Here is an 8,071-nt window from a genome sequence, read left to right on the forward strand (position 1 = left end):
TGCAAGAGTTGGCTACTCTACATTCATTTTTGTGTCTTTCCTATTATCACAAGACATTCCACCCCAGGTCTCCATTTTTAGATCATGCTAAATTACACCCCTTGACAACTCTTCCTTGACTCTTTCAAGCTGGTTCTTCCTAAGCTGGATCAAGTGGATAACTGCACAGAGGAATCTACAAGCATCTGAAAGTTCACAACTGCAAGCAGTTAGAGAATGGTTAGCAAGTTGGATTCAGCAACTATAAACAGTATCTGTAAAATTTCATAGAGTGTTTCTACAATATGAAAGATGCCTCAACTTTTTGTAGTAAATGTACTTTGACTCATCTACAACATTTCCTATCAAAACTAATTGTAAGCTTAGGAATCATAAATTTGAAGGACAGAAGCTACTAGGTTTTTTGCATGATGGTTTATATCATTCAGAAAATGACTGGAGAACTTTCTGTGTTCACGGTTGGAACTATGCAAGTTTTATCTATCTTTATCATAGAAAGTGATTTTAGAAGCACTGAGTTTTCAGGGACCTTGAAAGGTTGAGGAGAGAATTTGGATCTAAAAGATGGACTTCTAGATCATTGTGACTGGTGATAATGCATTTTCTTTCCTTCTTTTACTTACTGAACTCAAGTGGGAAGATCAGGTACTCTGGCGTTTAGATGTTGATGCATTGTAATAGGCCAGGAATTTTGTTCAAAATACAAAATAAACATATCATCTTTCCTAACAACTGGTATTGCAATGGAAGTGTCTATTTATGTTTTAATTTGTTTGTTTTGGAACGAGGGTTTTAATATACTGTGCAAAATAATATTGAGTCCCTTCAAATCTGGTCGTGGTTTGTAGGAATTATCTAAATCAGAAATTCGCAAGAAGTTAGGGGAACAGATTCTGTGTGACAAGTGGAATTGTTTAAGAGTTTAAAGAAGTGGGAGGAAGTAAAGGTGGTAACTTTCAAAGAGATCTACAAGGCTACAACAATTAATGAAGACTTTATATATTATATATAAACAATACATGAATTATATATAATTATTTATTATGTATAAAATAATTTTTATTTTGTGTATGTTTAACAGCCCAGCTTACACAAATAGGCTGTTTCCATGGGGGATGTGATATATAAACGCAAATTATTACTTGTTCCACTGAAGTTGTGGCTTCTAATCCTAACATGGTTCTTTGTCAAGCACTTTGGAAAGACAAACATTTTTTTCATGTATCAAAAATGCTTAACTGATGATTGACATTGCACCTTTCCAACAGATGGTGCTATCTTACTGCCAACTATTCCAGGGCAAACCCTTCAGATAAATAAAATAAATCCCTTTCTCCGCTTATCAACCACTGGTTCAGGTATGTTTGTCCCATGAATCAATCCAGTATCATAATAGCTTCAGAAAAAAAAGTTTCTTAAAATCTCTCTAATAATACATGTGCTTAATTTCTCAGTAATTTTCCTACATGAGCCTCTTCTCTTTATTGAAAGCCAGACATATAATGGGTGCACAACTTAGTTCTGTTGACTTGGCTGTCAGTAGATCAAAGCAAGGAATTTATGAACACAACTGGTTAATAAATTAACAAAATGCTTCCTTAGTGGCTCAGTGGTAAAGAATCCTCATGCCAATGGAGGAGGTGCAGGTTTGATCCCTGGGTCGGGAAGATCCCCTGGAGAAAGAATTGGCAACCCACTCCAGAGAGAATTCCATGGACAGAGGAGCTTGGTGGGCTGCAGTCCATGGGGTCACAAAGAGTCTGATGTGACTTAGTGACTAACCAAAAGTAACAACAATTAATAAGATACCAAAGGGATTTTAAATAACTCTTCTATGTGCATCTCTGAATATTTAAAAAGATAACATTATTGTGTGAAACTTTTTAAGAAGCAGAGGCCATATGGTGACTTCTTTAAGTCTCTTTAAGCTTCATGATTTCTTGACATGATTTTTGAAGTCAGTTAAGGATGTTGGATGCAACATATAAATACAGATCTGGCTAACCTGTAGGTCATTTGCATCTCCTTGGCCAAGTTTCTCTTGCATATTCCCACACTTAATGGAATGGCTTGAAAAGTAAATATAGGTATAACAATTGAGTTATATTATGTATTTAATAAAGTATGTCTTTATAAAGAAATTTTAGTTTAATCTCTCATTGCCTTTATTAATACTTTAACTTAGAAAAATTTCAAATGTACATAAAAGTAGAAGGAATAGCATAATGAAACACCATTACCCATCATCTATCTTATTTTAACTCTATGTCCCTACCTCTAATCCTGTGTTGGTTATTTTTCTTACAGTATTATTGAGATATAAGTTTACATACCATAAAATTCACCCATTGTAAGCAAATGTGCACTTACATTGAATGGTAATACAATGTTTTTTTAGTTGAGGTATTAGCTGATGTACAATATTATATAAGGGTTTCAGGTATATAATAATACTGAGTCATAGTTTTTAAAGTTATATTTCATTTACAGTTCTCATAAAATATTGGCTATGATCCCTGTGCTGTATACAATATATCCTTGTAGCTTATTTATTTGATGCATAGTAGTTTGTACCTCTTAATCCCCTATCCCTGTATTGCCTCCCTCTCTCTCTCTGGTCCCACAGGTAACCATTGGTTTGTTCTCTATATCTCTAAGTCAGTTTCTTTTTTGTTATATTCATTAGACTTTTTTTTAAGATTCCACATACAACTAGATATCACATAGTGTTTGTCTTTCTCCGTCTGATTACACATAACACCTTCCAAGTTGAAAATGGCAAAATTTCATTCTTTTTTAGGGCTGAATAGTATTCTAATACATCTATATTTATATATCAAATCTTTATCCATTCACCTGCTGATGGACATGTAGGTGGCTTCCATTTCTTGGCTATTGTAAATATTGCTGCTATACACACTGGGGTGCATGTATCTTTTAGAATTAATGTTTCCATTTTCTCTGGATATGTAACCTAGAGTGGAATTGCTGGATCATATGGTAATTCTACTTTTAGTTTTTTGAGGAATCACCATACTGTTTTCCACAGTGACTATACCAATTTACATTCTTACCAATAGTACATAAGGGTTCCTTTTCTCCACATCCTCTCTAACATTTGTTATCTGTGGTCTTTTTGACGACAGTCATTCTGACAAATGTGAAGTGATAACTCATTTGATTTTCATTTCTCTGATGATTAGTGATGTGAAGCATCTTTCCATGTGCCTGTTGGAAAGGTAATATATCCTTACAATGAAAGGCAATTCAGTAATAAAAAGGAATAAACTACTCTTACATGGTATAGGGGGACTTCCTTGATGACTCAATGGTAAAAAATCCGACTGCCAATGCAGGAAACTCGGGTTTGATCCCTGGCTAGGGAAGATCCCCTGGAAAAGGAAATGGCAACCCACTCCAGTATTCTTATCTGGGAAATCCCATGGACAAAGGAGCCTGGTGGGCTACAGACCATGGGGTAACAGGGTCGGACATGACTTAGTGACTAGACAACATCACATGTTATAGCATTGAGGAACGTTATATCAAAAAGCATTATGCTAAGTTAGAAAGTTAAGACGCAAAAGGCTGTGTGTTGTTTAATTCCACTTATATAAAATGTTTAGAAAAGGAAAATCTATGGGTTTGACAATGAGCGGTTACCTGAGACTGAGTGAGGGAGTGGGGTTTGACTGTAAACAGGCACCGTGAAACTTGTGAGGGTGATGGAAATGATGTGGTGATGATTTCACAACCCGATGCAGTCACTTAACACTATCGTATTACAGCACGATGTAAGTGCACATTTGCTTTCCATGCGTGGCTTTTGTGGAGGTTAGCAGTCTAAGATCAAGGTGTTGGCAGGGTTGGCTTGTAGATACCTGTCTTCTCTCTGTGTCTTCACAGATTTTTCCTCTCTACATGTGTTCTAAGCTCTTCTGATAAGTAGTCATTCTGAATAAGGGTCCACCCTTCTGCTGTTGTTCAGAAGCTAACTTGTGTCCAACGCTTTGTCACCCTCTGGACGGCAGCACGCCAGGTTTCTCTGTCCTTCACTGTCTCCCTGAGCTTCCTCAAACCCATGTCCATTGAGTCAGTGATGCCATTCAACCATCTCATCCTCTGTCTCCCCTTCTCCTCTTGCCCTCGATCTTTCCTAGCATCAGGGTCTTTTCCAATGAGTCGGCTCTTCACATCAGGTGGCCAAAGTATTGGAGCTTCAGCTTGTAGCATCAGTCCTCCCAATGAATATTCAGAGTTGATTTCATTTGGATTGGCTGGTTTGGTCTCCTTGCTGTCCAAGGGACTATCAAGAGTCTTCTCCAGCACTACTCGTTTTAACTTAATTATCTCTTGAAAGGCCCTGTCTTCAAATATGGTCACATTCTGAGGTATTTGTGGTTAGGATTTCAGCTTATAAAAATAATTTTTTTCTAGTCCCAAACAAGACAAACTCAATTTACTGCAGTTTGTAATATCACAAGATTATAGTAGTCCCACCAGTGATGGTTGGGTTGCAGCAAGAAGCGGGTTAAGAAAAACAAAAGCTCTATTTTTCGTAGTTGGTACATTTATTAAAAATATAGACTAATTATTTCGTGCTTAAAGGACATGGCTGTGCACTTGTTTCCATAAAACCTACCTAATGGAAAGGAACTCTTCAACAAATATACTCCAGACAGAAGTGAAAAAGTACACAGAAATGACTCACAAGACAGCCCCATTGCAGATATCATCCTGTTATAATTAATCCTTGCTAGAAAATGGAGTTTGACATCATGTACAATTGCACCAACTTTCATGGAAGCTGAATATCACAACCATGATGGAGTACCATGTCCATAAAATGACTCTTGATACTTCCCAAATTGTTTTATCTTTTAGTTATAAAGTTCAGGTACCAGAGCCAAACTTGTTCTTAACAAACAGAATTTTTTCATTTATTCAAAGAATCTCTTACATCCTTCTGGGCCCATTCATTCACAGACAGGAGCAGAAACTGTAACCAGGCTCTTTGCATCATGCATTTACCCATGATGCGCACTTTACACACGCTGTCCAATAACAGGAGTGACTTGCAGCAGGGCCACAAAGATGAGGAATTTGCATCTGGAGGAGATCACATTCTTGCACATCTTTCATTTCATCTCCTTGGGGTCCAGCTTGGGTGAAAGGCCCTCCGTCCGAAACATCCCAGCTCTGCTGCACGGCTTCCGGCAGACCCCCTCTATTCTGCTCAGCGGCCTCCTCAGCATGTGAATTTTGGAAGGACATAATTCAGTCCATAACAATGATTAGAAAGGAAGAAACACAACTCCTATTATCCATGGGTGACATGATTGTTTACACAGCAGATAAATGCTTTATGGTTAAACTATTAGAATTAATGCATGAATTTATTTAAGCTTCTGGATATAAAGTTGATGTATAAAAATCATTGTATTCCTATAAAATAGCAAAAAAGAGTATAGATGTTAAAATATGATTTATTAGCATCAAGACCACCAAATTCATAATAACAAATCTGATAAATGATGCACAAAACCTTTTTACCTAAAAAAAAAAAAAAATGTAACTCCAAAATGCTGTTTAGAAAATTGGAAGAAAAGAAAGAAGATGTAACTGTATCACATAAATGACTCAATATAGCAGAAATATCAATTCTCCTTAGTAGATTTGTAGGTCAAATAAAATCCCAATAAAAAAAATCACTGCACATTTAATTTTGTGAACTTTGAGTTGATCTTTAAATTTATATAAAAATTCAAAGGGTAAAAAATAGCCAAGACCATAGTGAAGAACAAATTTGACAAACGTGTTACTAGATATCAGGACTGTAAAGCTGTAGCAGTTAGCACTGCATCAAGGGTCCCCAAGACCATCCTGAGGTTTGAAGATTTTTGGAGGAGGCACACACGACTCAGCCTGGAGTCAGACCCGTGGATCTGGTTTATTACAGTGAAAGGATATAAACAAAATCAGATGTGGGAAAAGGCACATGAGATGAAGTCTAGAGGAAGTCGGGGCAAGCTTCCAGAAGTCTCCTCCCAGTGGAGTCACGTTTAAGTCCCCCAGCAAAGATGACAACACGTGTGAGATGTTGTCTTGCACAGAAGCCTTCAAAGATCCACTGCCCAGGGTTTTTATTAGGGGCTTGTCGTGTATGCATATTCTGCCAAGTATACACCCAAGTTCCAAACACCTAGAAGGATTCAGCATAAGCCATATTGTTTGAGGACTTCCCAGGTGGTCCAGTGGCTTAGAATCTACCTTCCAATGCAGGGCATGGGGGTTCTATTCCTGATCGGGGAACTAAGACCCCATATACAGTGGGGGGCAACTAAGCCTGTGTGCTGCAACTACTAAACCTGTGCTCCACAGCTAGAGAGAGGCCCGTGAGCCACGGCAAAAAGATCCTGTGAGCCACATGCAGGATCAGATGCAGCCAAAGATAATTAAAAAACCATATTGTTCATACAAACATTTTTGACACAGTGAGGCACTCCTTAGTTCTGGGAGTGATAGGAACTCTCCCCAAATCTAAGTTCCCACACTCCAGCCAATGACCAACCTTATATGCTGGTCTCTCAAAGAATAGCATCCTCAAGCCTGCTTTGTTAAATCTTTTCTGAACAGGTGCAAAGATAAATAAATAGAAGAATAGAATGGGAAAAGAAGTCCAGAAATAGATCTACACATACACCTGATATATGACAAAGGTGTCATTGTGATACAGTGAGGAAAAGAAGGAATTTTTAATAAATGATGCTGGATCATTTGGTTATCTAAATGGAAAAAAGTAGATTTGGACACCTTCTTTATGTGATATCCAAATATCAATTCCAGACAGGTCAAAATGACAAAGCTTATGGAAAACAACTTGAAAAATGTCATCAGGAGCTTATACGCAAAGCGTTCTTGAAAATTCCCCCAAAGCAGTAACCATAAGGAAAAGGATAGATGATTAAAATTGGAAACTTTGTTTCATCAAAATCTAGCAATGAATAAAAGAAATAAGCCATGAAGTGAGAGAAAGCATGATAAATATTGTAATTTACAAATGTCTTGAATGCAGAATATATAAGGAATTCCCACAAATCAAAACAAACAATTTTAAAAAATGGACAAAGGACTCAACCAGATAGCCATTTCATAAAAAGCATATCCACATGGCTAAAAAAGGTATACATATGGGGCTTCCCTAGTGGCACAAAAGAATCTGCCTGCAATATAGGAGACCCAGTTTCAATCCCTGGGTTGGGAAGATCCCCAGAAGAAGGAAATGGCTACCCACTCCAGTATTCTTGCCTGGAGAATTCCACGGACAGAGGAGTCTGGTGGTCTGCAGTCCATGGGATTGCAGAGTCGGACACGACTGTGAGACTTTCACTCACTCACTCATAAGGGCAATAAACAGATGAAAAGGCTATTACATGAAGTTCCAACTGTTGCTGTAACAAGCTGCCACAAGCTTAGTGAGCATTCATTCTAAAACATGCAACATACTCTCAAGACTTGTGAACTTTCCTACATATATGCTATACTTCAGTGAAATAAAGTTAACTTATTAAATAAGTACATAAACAGGTATGGGGTCTTTCTGAGAAATTTATGCTTGACTCCTTGAAATAAATCCAACAGAAATGTGTACCAATACCCATCAAGAGACATATGCTAGAATCCACAGAGTAGCACTATTCAGAATAGCTCCAAACTGGAGCCATTCAAATGTCCAGCAGCAGGAGAATGAATAAATAAACTAATAATAAAGTAAATATTTATTTATAACTACAGCAATGAGAATGAAGGAACTACTACTATTACTCCATGTAACTACATGGCTGAATCTCTCAAATGTAACACAGAGCAACGTGGAGTACATACTGTCTGATTCCACTACACAAAGCTCAGAATTAGGCAAAATTACTGTATGGCATTAGAAGCCGGAATAGCAGTCCTTTTGGGGATGGTAATGGACAGCAGAGGGGATGGGAAGTTTTGGCAGTGCTGGTGATACTCTAGATCTTGATCTGGGGCTGGTTACACACAAGTATTCATTCTAAAACATGCA

General features: G+C 37.5%; 1 pseudogene; it reads right to left on the reverse strand.

The window, feature by feature from the left end:
• Window positions 1–5,045: 5,045 nt before the first annotated feature.
• LOC136163563 (mitochondrial import receptor subunit TOM5 homolog) lies at window positions 5,046–5,192 on the reverse strand (annotated as a pseudogene).
• Window positions 5,193–8,071: the final 2,879 nt, after the last annotated feature.

This window comes from Muntiacus reevesi, chromosome 3, assembly GCF_963930625.1.
Source record: "Muntiacus reevesi chromosome 3, mMunRee1.1, whole genome shotgun sequence".
Taxonomy (NCBI): Eukaryota; Metazoa; Chordata; class Mammalia; order Artiodactyla; family Cervidae; genus Muntiacus; species Muntiacus reevesi.